Below are 14,663 nucleotides of genomic sequence, written 5' to 3'. Positions count from 1 at the left end.
TTACCATAATCTCTAATATATTATACACTTGCAAGTTATAATATTTGTAATCAAATCTACTACACTTGAGAAAAATCAGCATCCAGCATCTGAATAGTATGCTGTTTCAAAAATGGCATTAGTGTTTGAAATTACCTGACACGCTGTCAGTAAATAACATCTGCTTTCTTTGATTTCATCTGTTCATTAATCTGTACATTAATACAACTGAATTCATGATGAAATTGTTCTTTTTTCATATTTAGTGCATATTTGTCATCCATCTGCAAAATAAAGTTAGGCTATGCAATACTATGAATTTTTCCAACCCCAGAACACTTTTGGAAATATCATGTTATATAGCCTTTTTGTTTTGTTTTTTACCTAAAAGGTACGATGTGTGAAAACAAAAATGTGGATAGATATACAAAGTGATAAACCATAGCAGTGTCTAATTTTGTAAGATGATTTAAAAAACCATTTTACTTCTGTAAAGCACAGCTCTGTCATGTACAGTGAGGACTTGGTCCGTAGATTGCTATGACGCTAAACTCTTCAGTAAGAAGACACTAGAGTTGCTCCGATACTGACACCAGCATCCAAAATACTCGCCAACACGGCTGAAAATAAGGGTATTGGTTTCATGAGTATTTACATCTATGTACCATCTAATACTCTGTAATTCATGAACAAAATCCCAATTCAAACTTCTTTGTTGCTCCAAAACCCAGCGTGAGTTACACAATCCTGCCTAACAACTTCCTGTTTAAACCAGCAGGTGAAGAAGCAGCAGGACTAGCTATCTAGCGGTAGCATTAGGTTTATGTTATGTTTCTGGAAAATCCCTCAAGGATAATCGTGACATGTTCATTATGCATGGTTGTAATTTTCAGAGGTGGCGCAAATGTAGCTAAAAATAACAGAAGCAAACTTATTAAGAATTAAGGGATTATCATGTGAAAAAGCATGAGTTTGTCACGTCAGAGGGAAAGAGGGAAAGAGGGAAAGAGGGATGCACCTAGGGATGCACCTAGGCTCGCCACCCCGTCCCTTGAAATACGGAATTGTTCCGTAATTGGGAATTAAAAGTTGCGTTCCGTATTGAACCAATACAGAGACATATTATGCTCTTATTTATTTATGTCATAATATACAGGTGAAGGTCGGAATATTTGAATATATTGCAAAACTTCATTCGTAGTAAATTCAACTTAAGGTGAAACAAATATATTATTTCCCACTACATGCAAAGTGAGATATTTCAAGCCTTTATTTGTTATAATTTTGGTGATTATGGCTCACAGTTTATGAAAACCCCAGATAAAAAATCTAAAATAATTAGAATATATTACGAAATCAATAAACAATTCAATCATCAAAATTATAACAAATAAAGGCTTAACATATCTTGCTTTGCCTGTAATGAGTCTATGTAATATACATGTATTAGTTTCACCGTTTAAGTTGAATTATTGAAATAAATTAACTTTTATACCATATTCTTCACCTGTAGGCTATATTCTACATCTTGGCTGATGTGGACATACAGAGCATAGGAGGATATTTCAGTAGCTAGTATGGTTGTCTGTACAGTCATGCAAGTTCAATTCTATTAAAGCACTTTAAATCAACTTTAAATCAAAGTGTTTTGTTTTTTCATATAAAATAAATAAATTTCTATGCATTTTAGAAGTTTTGGGGATGTCCCTTTTTTGGTGCCTGCGCTGCTGAAATCGGGGTGTCCCTTATTTCTATTTCTGAGAGGTGGCAACCCTAGATGCACCTCAACACCAAAACTCTGCACTTTTCATTTTTTTATAAATGAGAGAAATTCGTCCCCAAAAAAGCCAGAAATCCAGAGTGATGATGGACAACACTAACCCTTTGTCAGCCTTCTGATTGGTCCCTGACTGACCGATCAGAAAAATCCTTCTCCATTGCTACATCCAGGGCAGAATATCCGGTTGGACAGAATAGCCGTCTCTCTTGTTCACATCAATGGAAAAAGCATAGTTTTTATTGGCTTTACTTTGTATTACTATAAAGGAACACTTCGGAACACACTGCACACAGTGTAGTGAGGGTGCAGCATATTTTCTATCCCCAAGCTGGCAGAAATCCGATCCGTGATGTAAAACCCTGTTTTTACAATGGGAGTGGACGACAGAGTTTTGTCCGACCTAGCAACAGGTCGGACAAAACCGCTTGAATAAGGGTCAATTGTGGAATTCACTGTCCTGGATCACCAGCCCATATCAAACGTTGAAAATGTTGGATTTGACTGGGTAACTGAACATCTGGGCTGAGGTTAAGTCTCCCAGGTCAGAAACACATCTCTGAAATGGCTCTGTCCAAACAATGTGCAATGGGACTGATCATATTTCCTGTCGGCCAAAAGAAGTGCAAGTACCGGTAATCATCTTTATAGTGGACGTTTGGATCCCAAATGTCTTCAAATGTCAAACTATAAATGCTTTTTTCTTTTAAATACTTGTTGCTACACTTTAAGTTTAATTCCCAGATTTCCTTTTTTATTTGATTTTCTTTTTTTGGATATGTTAGTACTGTAAATAAATAAAAAAGAATCCTTGTATCGGATCAGTAGCCAGTACCCACAGCCCAGGTATAGGAATCACCATTGAAAAGAGAAAATGGTATCGGAACATCTCTGGAATAATTCCTTCTGCAAAAATAAATAAATGATCAGCTCTACTTAAATAAAATACCATATTTTAGTGCAACTTCTCCAAACCCCCATTTTCTCCTCCTAATATACCTTATCTACAAAGGCAGAAAACATTACCATGGGAACACAGTACCAGGCAACCTCAGAGGCTTGGCATAATGCCCAACGGTTGCTAGGGCACTGTTGTCAATAGCTATTGGCTTGTGTGGGCCAGTAAGTATGTGTTGCTGCTTGAGTAGAAGAGGAGATTAGGTTTTCATATGTGTTCATAAGCATGGTGCATATCCAAACATTAAAACTATATATACATGTATATGCACATGTATGTATGTACAGGACTGTCTCAGAAAATTAGAATATTGTGATAAAGTCCTTTATATTATATCTGTAATTATTATTATATCTGTAATGCAAAAATGTCATACATTCTGGATTCATTACAAATCAACTGAAATATTGCAAGCCTTTTATTATTTTAATATTGCTGATCATGGCTTACAGCTTAAGAAAACTCAAATATCCTATCTCGAAAAAATTTGAATATTCTGGGAATCTTAAATCTAATAAAAGGCTTGCAATATTTCAATTGATTTGTAATGAATCCAGAATGTATGACATTTTAGTTTTTTTAATTGGATTACAAAAAATAAAGAACCTTATCACAATATTCAAATTTTCTGAGACAGTCCTGTATATATATATATATATATATATATATATATATATATATATATATATATATATATATATAATAATAAAGGATTATCTTATCTTATCTTTAACAGTATGTCTTCTTTCATCGAGCCTAAATGCATTAAACCAGTTGTAGTAGTGCAAAGAAAAAAGGTTCAACACATGCACTGCAAATTAGGTAGGAGAGTAAAAATAAATGCAAAATAATGGGAGACAGAAAGAGGTTGTTGTGTGACATAGTGTGTCTGTGTCTGAGTATATTGTAAGCTCGCATTCTCCGTCTGAAGCTAAGATCTACCAAGCTGTTTGCTCTGTCTGTCGTCTGAGTATTTATCAGTCCTAACATGAAGAAACAGATGCTGCTGAAGCATTTACCTCACAACCAGCATGCAGCTTCTCAACGTGGCTGTTCTCCCAGTAGCGAGGAACTTTGACCATGGCATTCCTGAAATCTGCAACGCATCACAAAGATGAATTTATAAACCACAGAATAAGAACAGAAACATAAATAAACAAACTGAGCCACGTGTGAGTATATGTAAAGTATTTTGTTAAATCAAGCATTAAAATCTTGAAAAAAGACTGATTGATATACTCTTTCTTTTATTAATGATAAATGGTGAAAATGAGTTTTGTAAAGGATGGAGAGGCTGGTGCAAAAACACATCTACAGTGGAGACTGTTAGACAATAGTGATAAATAATAAATTAGCAATGATGAAAAATATAGTTCAATATCATAAATTAAACAGCAGCTAACCAAAAAAGGGGGGAAAATGCAGTAATTTTGACACTGCAACACGGATGAAGATGTGCAACTTTTAGTTGGCGTGTGCTCATTAATTCCCACATGTATAATGTACACATGGGTTTGTGTGTTCCTGTCAGCGCGCACTTACAAAGATCTTAGGCAGGGCTTTGCCTGTGGTGCATCTTATTTAATATAACTGAGAGGACACGGCCCGTCCCCCCTCGCGTCTTTCATCCCTGGCACTTTGAACTCAAGCTACTGCTAGAGATGCAGTCTGACTGAGCACAGCATGTCCTGAGCAGAGGTCAAGAGGGCAGGACAAACAGTCTGCTGTCATGGAAACTTGATGCCACCAACCAAAACTTTGGAGTTACGTGCGGAGCCACGGAAACATTGGTCATCTCACTGAGGACCATATAGGAAGTGTCTATCTAAGGAAACACAAACACGACTTCAACAATGGTTTGAGCCATATACAGGACTGTCTCAGAAAATTAGAATATTGTGATAAAGTTCTTTATTTTCTGTAATGCAATTAAAAAAACTAAAATGTCATACATTCTGGATTCATTACAAATCAACTGAAATATTGCAAGCCTTTTATTATTTTAATATTGCTGATTATGGCTTACAGTTTAAGATTAAGATTCCCAGAATATTCTAATTTTTTGAGATAGGATATTTGAGTTTTCTTAAACTGTAAACCATGATCAGCAATATTAAAATAATAAAAGGCTTGCAATATTTCAGTTGATTTGTAATGAATCCAGAATGTATGACATTTTTGATTTTTTAATTGCATTACAGAAAATCACAATATTCTAATTTTCTGAGACAGTCCTGTATTGTTAACCGTGATATATTGCTTGCCACGTTGCAGTGATAAGATGGGTTAATTTGGTAGGTTTTAACATATCTCTTTATATTTAGATATAGAGCAGTAGAGCAGAGGTCCCCAACCTTTTTCTACAGTGGGTGGTTTCATACTAACAGTCCTTTGTGTCCAGAGAGTGGAGTTGTATTGCAACAAAGGCTGAGCAATTAAACAAATTACAATCAAAATTGCAATTTGAAATAATGCAATTATTGGATTATTATTATTATTATTGTTCTTGAGAGGTCTGCAATTGTGTTAGAAATGGTCCATGCCAACACCACAAGCCATTACCAACACTTACATGAGCACCACAGGCGGCTGTAAAATGAATGTCAAAACTCCAGCAGAGCTAGACAAGGTTTCTGTTCCGTCAATAAAAAAGACCACAATTTCTGCGTCATTTCTGACAGTAACACCATGAAAAAGCCTCAGGGAGAAACTGTAACCACCAATTCTTGGCTAAAGGCTTGATCTCTATCAACATGATGACCATATATGGGTTTGAAAACTACAACATTTTACACTTGTGGAATAAAAAAAAAATGGATGGCAAAAAAAAAAGATCAAATGGCAATGAAAAATGTTATAAAATTAGTTTGTGGTCCAGTGGGACATGCAGTGAGTTGATGATGACTTTCAACTGAAGAACTCCTGCGTACAAACACCATTCTTTCTACCGTACTGCCCCTGCTTTCACAATATTTGTAATAAAAAAAGACACATTTATTTAATATTACACAATTGTTCAGACGTAATTACAACTCCCAAACACGAAGTAAAACAATCATTTGGGACGACAGTCTGATATGTTAAACTGCGCATAGTTAATTCCCAGTCCGATATTACATAAATCTAGTCAAATTGTCTTATTCTAAATAAAAATAATCTTTGCCAATGTAGTTGGAAAAATATTCTTGACTAAAATTCTTAAATTAAAAAAAAATCTAAAAATCTATTTTTATTTAAAAAGGGCTTGTTTTAAAATAACTTTCTATGAAACCAGTTTTTGCAGTGCAGGTGATATACTTGCCCAAAATCCTACAATACCCTCTCAACTCCCATCACACAGCTAGCACATTGTGCTGTGTTTAATGTTATTATGTCCAAATAATATTAAATAATATGCAGCAGTATACTATAATAATATTATTTCCTTGCCCTAGTTTTGAATGTTTTAATAGTTTTTACTTTTATTTAATTTTTCAGTTTAGTTTCAGTTAGTTACAGCGCTACAGTAGTTTTAGTTCAGGTTTAGTTTTGAAAAACTGGTTAGTTTTAGTTATTGAGGTATTGACTTAGAGTCATGGATAAAAACATCTAGGATGAAAGAATCCTATCAACAATGCCATACAGTTCAAAAATCCTTTATTCTTTCCTTTGAGAAAGGTAGAATTGGAAAAAAAGAAGTACATTTTACCTGCAACTCTATTTTGTTTCAGTTATCGGTAGTTCTGAAGTTAGAGCTTTTTACAATTATGGTTGAATGAAGCAACTATAACTGAACAAAAGACAGAACCAGTTCATATGATGTGTTCTAAAAATGTGTTGCAAATTATAAGTATTTGGTTGTAATCAATTGATCAGTTGGCTGATATTCATCTAATTGGTTCCAAGTGGTATCAGTCAACATCGGTTCCTGATGTCTTCATATATCATTATTTGCACAACATTGCATTTTTCTTTTCAATCTATTTATTTTGGGAAGAGCGATACATCAGCATGGAAGTTTAGAAAACTGACAAATTAAAATACATTTCCCATCAGTGCATACACAATGAGCGTGTAGTCACTGGAAAACACGCTGTGGAGGTTTTTAGTTGCGAGTACAGAATAGCAAAGACAGGAACGTGTACAGTCTGGGAGCCAAATAATAACTTAACGTAACTAAGTTACATTAAGTGTTACTTAACGTAACACTTAAAGCAGCATCACCCAGCATGCGTGGCTGTTCTTAGTAGTTCTAAATTAATGGATGCAGTTGATTATAGTCCTAAGGAAGAAAATCAGTATCGTTCAAAGACAATACCGGTAGGTCAGACCTTTAAGAAAATCTCTAGTGTTTAGTGTGTTTAAGATAAATCAGAGAAATGGGTGTGGTACAACATTGTTAGTTTATATTTTCTTGAAGTCTGTCCTGTAACATTAACATAATGTTTCACATGGATGCCAAATCAACTGAAATATTGCAAGCCTTTTATTATTTTAATATTGCTGATTATGGCTTACAGTTTAAGATTAAGATTCCCAGAATACTCAAATTTTTTGAGATAGGATATTTGAGTTTTTTTAAGCTGTAAGCCATGATCAGCAATATTAAAATAATAAAAGGCTTGCAATATTTCAGTTGATTTGTAATGAATCCAGAATGTATGTCATTTTTGTTTTTGTAATTGCATTACAGAAAATCACAATATTCTAATTTTCTGAGACAGTCCTGTACATAAGAAATATTGTTGGATATGTTCAGATCACCCCTAAAGCAACTATCTCCTTTTCTATATAATTTATGTGTTTAGCTTTAGCTATTTATCAACATATTGTGTGTCCCACTGTCAAACTTGTAAAACATTTGCTCTGCTTTTAAGAAATGCCACAAAAACCACCTATGCTCATATAGGTATCTGCACTCTTTTAATTTTTTTTTCCATGAAAGACTGATTACAGAAAGCGTGAGTAATAAAGTGCAGCTGTGGCGGTAACACCTATCTGGAGCGCTCCCTGCTGAAGTGTTGGATCAATACAGAATCCAGATTCCTCTCTATGTCATTAGCCTGCTCGAGGCTTGAGTTGAACCCTCTCCCAACCATCATGTTATCACTTTCTTAAATCTCTCAGATGAAGAGAGCTATTCCAGGTGTCGTTCCGTTTGCGTTGCTTGTATGTGCTTGGCCTAGAGAATAATAGGGTTGTAAATTGTTGATTTAAGCCTCTTATTCTTCATATATATATGTGTATATGCATACCAGAGACCGGTAAGAGACAAACGTGTTTCATCTGAAAGCTTTTGTGTGCATGGTGTGTGTCCTTGTGTTTGCTCACTGCGGCAAAGGGTGGAGTGGCAGATCAATAGGAAACAAATTAATTCAGATCAATATTAAGCCAGGGAATGAAGGAGAGAGAAGGAGAGATTGAAAGCAAGTGAGTGGGGTGATGCACCACGGAGAGGGTTGAGGAAGAAGAGGAGAAGGAGGGGAGAGGTAGGAGGGTAGTCGGGGGGCTACTAGCAGCTCAGCAACTAACTGTACACTTGGGGGGAAAACAATCATTTCTACTGCTAAAACCTCAGTGTTTTGAGGTCATCAACAGTTAAAATGAATGTTTAGGTGAGGATGGGAGGAAATATAAAAAGAGACTAGAAGATGATAGCGGCATTCCTTCATCAGAGGTGCTGGTCTTCCGGGGGCACTGAAATGACACTGCAGTTTCTTCGATAGCATTATCCTTTTCTGGTTAAATGCACCATCTTGTCCATTGTGTTGTTATATTTTGCTGGGTTTTACTTATATATTTTAAGGAAAACACCTTAAAGATCCAGATTTCTTCATCGTTTTGATTTGTAGCAGGAATAACAACTCTTTTCTTCACTTGCAGTTCTTTGTACATGAATCTATTTATTTCACCAAGCATGACAAGATAAGATATTTCAGGACAGCAACAATTTCATTCTGACCTTTCAACTTCCAGCTGCTGACGTTTAAAGCCAAACCTGTGAGGACCGAACATGTTCAGGCCAGAAAAGAGCAAGACCTTTCAGTCCATGGTTTCTTTTTATTGCCTGGGAGAAACTAAAGCTGTCAGTACATTGCATTATTTTCTACTCCAGTAAATTAAATACTAAATTCCTGCAAATGAACACGTCAAAAAGTATTTTGCAGATATTCAACTCAACCTATTTTTTTTGCATAATGCCAGTTCACAGGAAAAGTTACTTCAGAGCACTTTGCAGATAAAGTAAACAAGGCGATTTCAGTCTAATTATATCTCAATTAAAACACATTTTATATTCCATGTATGCTCCAATGAATCCGGTTCATTATAATTGTAATTCCTTAAATACGCCAAGTTAGGAAGAAGATTTAGGAAACCATCCAATCTTCAGATTTGCTGGTCAACAATACTTATAACTTATATTATACTTATATACTTTTAACATATAAATCATTAGATATGTGATCAATGATTACGGTACCAGCGTTGTGAAAATTACCTGATGAGCAGTGCATATGAATGATTTCAGGGGTATTAACTTCTTCTTTTTCCTTTATGTATTGTTTTTATACCAGTCACACCGTCTTGCATTTGTTAGAATTAGGGGTGTCAAATTAGAGCGTTAATTGCGATTAATTAATTACAGGCATATTTAGCGTGTTATGTTTTTTAATCACTTAATCTATTTTTTAATCTCTAATTTTACCTTTTCTTTTTGCAAATTGCCTTTATTTTGAAATCAGTGTTTTTGTGGTGCGGTGAGTAGCAGAGAAGAGAAGTGAAAATGGGGGGAATTTACATTTCTAAAACCCCCGACAGCACCATTGATAAAGATAGATTTATATGTGTCTTTGTGGAAAGGACTTTGCTCACCACCGAAGCAGCGGAAGTTTAGCCACATAAACGCAAAGCACCCAGTCGCGAGCGTAGCCACAGCTAACGTTAGTGCAACGAGTGTGTTAGTTACCAAAGCAACGATGTTGCCACAGCAACGCTCTTCCCCAAACTAGATGGATGTAAATGGCTAGGACTGCATCTGTCCAAGTCTGTAAAAAAAATAAATATATAAAGCCACTTTTTTCCATTATATATCAATCTTTTGATCTGCCACAATAATGAATGAATTTAAAGGAAAACAACTCAAGTTGAGGGCTTTTCTCAGCAATTTTTAGGTGAGATTAAAAAAGAGATTAATTAATTAATAACAGATCTTAATTAATTTAAAACAAAATGTAATTGCTTGACAGCACCAGTTAGAATATATATCAAATAGATCATTTTGTTTTAGATAGGGCTGCATCGATTCGTATAGTCATGTCCACTATTTTTGAACCACAGAGCAGATCTTCGATTTCTTCACTTTTAATTTACGATTATAAGTAAAAACACTTAAACCAAGGAAAAACATTGGACGGGTCAAATGTTTGGGTAAACTTAGAAAAAGTGAAAAATATGTGTCAGGTTATGATGTGGCCTCCATTTTAACACTTTGAAAACCAAAGAAATGCAATAGAAAGGCAGGAACCTGCTATGTTTACTATTAGGCCCACTTAATAAAAATTCAAGCTTATTTTTAAATGAAAAAACATACTTACATTAATAAATTCCTATCTTCAATAAACCTAAGTGGCTCAGCCAGATGAAGATGCTTCATATCTGTCTCCATTCTCAACATGTTCCTATGTTCATATTTCTCCCTTGCGTGGCACATACCTTACCACCACTTTTACGCACTCTTTTAGTTTTCTCTCTTAGTCAGAAAAATGGGTTTGCAGGCTCCGTGTGGACGGCAGGTAATCTATGATTCATTACAGCCTTAGTAATAGGTATGTTTTCAGTGCATTCACTGGTTTGTTTCTATGTCCGTAAACAGGATTATGTGACACTAATGTGCTCCATTGTTGGACAGGTGGAGCATGAACAATCCCAAAGTTTGGAATAAATGTTTATGTATTTATTTTTATTTAAAGCAGCACTTTCAGATTCTGTGAAAGGCTCTCTTAGAAAGAAGCTCTCTGCGTGTGAAGCACTCAGAGAGGGAACATTTATTATCATGAGGTGGGGTTGTTAGAAATGTTTTTTTAAAGCCTGGGCTGAAAAAGGGTTTTACATTACTTGTTATGGGATATAACCTTGAAATTGCACACATAATTGCTCAGTTTTGAGTATCATCTCCTCTTCTGGCTGCTATATCAAAGCATCAAGAGCCATTTAAGAGTCAATTTATCTTTAAAGTGATAGGGGCAACAATAAGCCCGTGTGTGCTGAGGGCTAGTGAACAAGTACTCTCCACTTCAAGCTGAAGGTTCCTCAGCTCTCGTGGTACATTTCAGGGATAAAAGACTGAATTACCTCTGAGGTGTTATTTATCCTGTAGAGAACATATCCTGTAGCCTGTAAATATACAATTTGAAATGATAGAATACCTAAAACTGTAATTTTTCAAATTCAATATTTACTTTCATTTCTCTTTATTCTGTTTATTTTATGGATTTTGCTGCAATGAAGAGTGCGAGATGTTATATTTACTGAACCATGGAAAACATATCTAAATTGAAATGTGCAATTCTTTTTTGTGCAAGAAATCAATTGCACTGAAATACCACAGCAATTCATAAGGGAAGGTTTAATATCAATATGAAATGTATTCGTGTGAGACTGAAATGTTTAAAACCTTGTTAGATCAGTACTGTAAAATAAAAAAATATCCAACTGCACATTTTGGGGGTAGCTATGATTGTACTGGAAAATATGAAGTGTTCTACTCATTTTATTTGCATCAGTGCAATGTTTTCTGTATCGGGTGGGTTATTGATCAGACGTATTGATGTGTTTCAGTCTCACTGTTTTAGATTAATGCTTCCAATGCGTCACATTAATCACCAGAAACTGCATCGTTTGTAAACCTTCGTGGAGCCAGGAGAGTCTTCTGTGTTCGTTTACCAGACTAGCATGAAGAATAATGTCTGAGGTAGAAATCTCCGTCATCCTTCGACTCCATCACTGTCAATTAATTCAACCTTGTTGAATTCGAACGATCATTTCCACCTTTGACAATTTCATTCAGTGAAAAAAGCTGCCAGGCAGTGATCACGCGTATGAACCGAGTGAAGCAAAAGTGCAAGAGAGAAGTTGAAGATAAGCATGTGTGTTATGTGTCTGAAAAGTGTCCCTGGAGCGCGAACGATAGGCTGGAGAAGATTAAGATCATGGATGTTTAAGTGTTTGCTATGAACCATTTCTTAACCCTTGTACTGTCTTTGGGTCAAAATGACCTAATTCTCCCTTCCTTCTTTCCTCCCTCCCTCCCTCCCTCCCTCCCTTCCTTCCTTCCTTCCTTCCTTCCTTCCTTTTCTCCCTTCCTTCCTTCTTTCTTTCTTTCCTTCTTTTCATTCTTCCTTCCTTCCTTCCTTCCTTCCTTCCTTCCTTCCTTCCTTCCTTCCTTCCTTCCTTCCTTCCTTCCTTCCTTCCTTCCTTCCTTCCTTCCTTCTTTCCTCCCTTCCTTTTCTCCCATCCTTCTTTTCTCCCTTCCTTCCTTCCTTCCATCCTTCCTTCCTTTTCTCCCATCCTTCCTTCCTTCCTTCCTTCCTTCCTTCCTTCCTTTCTTCCTTCTTTCCTCCCTTCCTTTTCTCCCATCCTACTTTTCTCCCTTCCTTCCTTCCTTCCTTCCTTCCTTCCTTCCTTCCTTCCTTCCTTCCTTCCTTCCTTCCTTCCTTCCTTCCTTCCTTCCTTCCTTCCTTCCTTCCTTCCTTCCTTCCTTCCTTCCTCCCTTCCTTCTCCCTTCCTTCCTTCCTTCCTTCCTTCCTTCCTTCCTTCCTTCCTTCTTTTCTCCCTTCCTTTTCTCCCTTCCTTCCTTCTTTCTTTCTTTCCTTCTTTTCATTCTTCCTTCCATCCTTCTTTTCTCCCTTCCTTTTCTCCCTTCCTTTTCTCCCATCCTTCCAGCCTTCCTTCCTTCTTTTCTCCCTTCCTTCCTTCCTTCCTTCCTTCCTTCCTTCCTTCCTTCCTTCCTTCCTTCCTTCCTTCCTTCCTTCCTTCCTTCTTTCCTCCCTTCCTTTTCTCCCATCTTTCTTTTCTCCCTTCCTTCCTTTTCTCCCATCCTTCCTTCCTTCCTTCTTCCTTTTCTCCCATCCTTCCAGCCTTCCTTCCTTCCTTCCTTCCTTCCTTCCTTCCTTCCTTCCTTCCTTCCTTCCTTCCTTCCTTCCTTCCTTCCTTCCTTCCTTCCTTCCTTCCTTCCTTCCTTCCTTCCTTCCTTCTTTTCTCCCTTCCTTCCTTCTTTCCTCCCTTCTTCTCTTCCTCCTTCCTTGATCAGAAGACAGCACAGGGGTTAAGTGAGAAAAAATGTCATCAACATCAAATTGATTAAATCTTTGAGAGGAAATCAGAGATAAATCAATAACTGAAATGATTCCTGATGGATCCCCAGATGAACTCAGACCCATTTGTATCTTTATCTATGTGTTTGTATCCATACGTGGAGCATTAAAGAAAAGAAACCTGTGGAGAAAGATTGAGGAAGACAGTGAGAGAACCCCGGGGCCGTGATGGAGAACACCAATTACATGAACACCAAAGCAAAGAGAGACCACCCCCCAACCCCCCGCCCGCACACACACCTGACTGTCGCTCCGTCTCTCTTTATGTCTCTCTGTCCCCCTGAGCTGTGTTCTCTGTGTTCTCTCTCTTCCTCTCTCCATTTCCCTGCCACTAATATGCGTTGGCATGTGTTACCCACGGGTGCTTGAGCACTGCCGCCACCATCCCCAGCCAAGTCGGGGGAGAAACTAAAGCAGTACGATGTTGTCTGACATCATCCTTCCCTTTTATTAGTCGCGTCTCACCTTTCCTCACTGCATAAAACTGCCAGGCCTGTAGGTACTTGGTGGCAAGCCCAAAGAAATCATACTAACAGGCACAGATTCATGATGGAATGCAGCGATAATTATAAAATTGTATTTAAACAGCTCAAAAACCTGAATCCAAATGACTTAAAATAATGCGTCTTTCATGTATAGTTTCCTTTAAAATGAGTGTTATGCATATAGGTACCTGTGTAAATAAAGTCAGTCCTTAATAATTCAGAATATTTGTGGGGATTTTTGAAACACAAGAGACTGAGGTGTTTATTTGATGTCTAAACTCCCCAGATACCGATATGATGGCATGTGTGGGAAGCCGTCCAAGTCCATATAACCCCATCCTGCAACCCACAGGGCCTAAAGGATCTACTGCTCATATCCCGGTGCCAGACACTCCAGGACGCCCTCAGACGTTCCTCGTCCAGACCTTGACAGCTCACAGCTCTTTTGGGAGCACAAGGAGGACCTGCTCAATATCAAGTGAGTGGTAATAATTGTATGGCTGATCTGTGCTGGTGTTGATCACAGAGAAACATGGCAAACACAGAGAAAAGGCCTCTAATTCTTTCAATAAAGTTTCCTAACTCATTCATTATTTTATAATATAGCAAGAAGGATAACGACCTTAAACTAGCAAACTCAATAAAAGCATACAAGATATTATTCAAAGCAAAGGTAATGGACACATACAGGACTGTCTCAGAAAATTAGCATATTGTGATAAAGTCCTTTATTTTCTGTAATGCAAAAATGTCATACATTCTGGATTCATTACAAATCAACTGAAATATTGCAAGCCTTTTATTATTTTAATATTGCTGATCATGGTTTACAGCTTAAGAAAACTCAAATATCCTATCTCAAAAAATTAGAATATTCTGGGAATCTTAATCTTAAACTGTAAACCATAATCGGCAATATTAAAATAATAAAAGGCTTGCAATATTTCAGTTGATTTGTAATGAATCCAGAATGTATGACATTTTTGTTTTTTTAATTGCATTACAGAAAATAAAGAACTTTATCACAATATTCAAATTTTCTGAGACAGTCCTGTATATAGAAGCACAATAAGCAAACAAAGAAGAACGTACACATGCATGAGATAAAATGA

This window comes from Cololabis saira, chromosome 15 (genome assembly GCF_033807715.1).
Source record: "Cololabis saira isolate AMF1-May2022 chromosome 15, fColSai1.1, whole genome shotgun sequence".
Classification (NCBI taxonomy): Eukaryota; Metazoa; Chordata; class Actinopteri; order Beloniformes; family Belonidae; genus Cololabis; species Cololabis saira.
The sequence above is the reverse complement of the archived record's forward strand: the minus strand, read 5'-3'. Positions refer to the sequence as shown.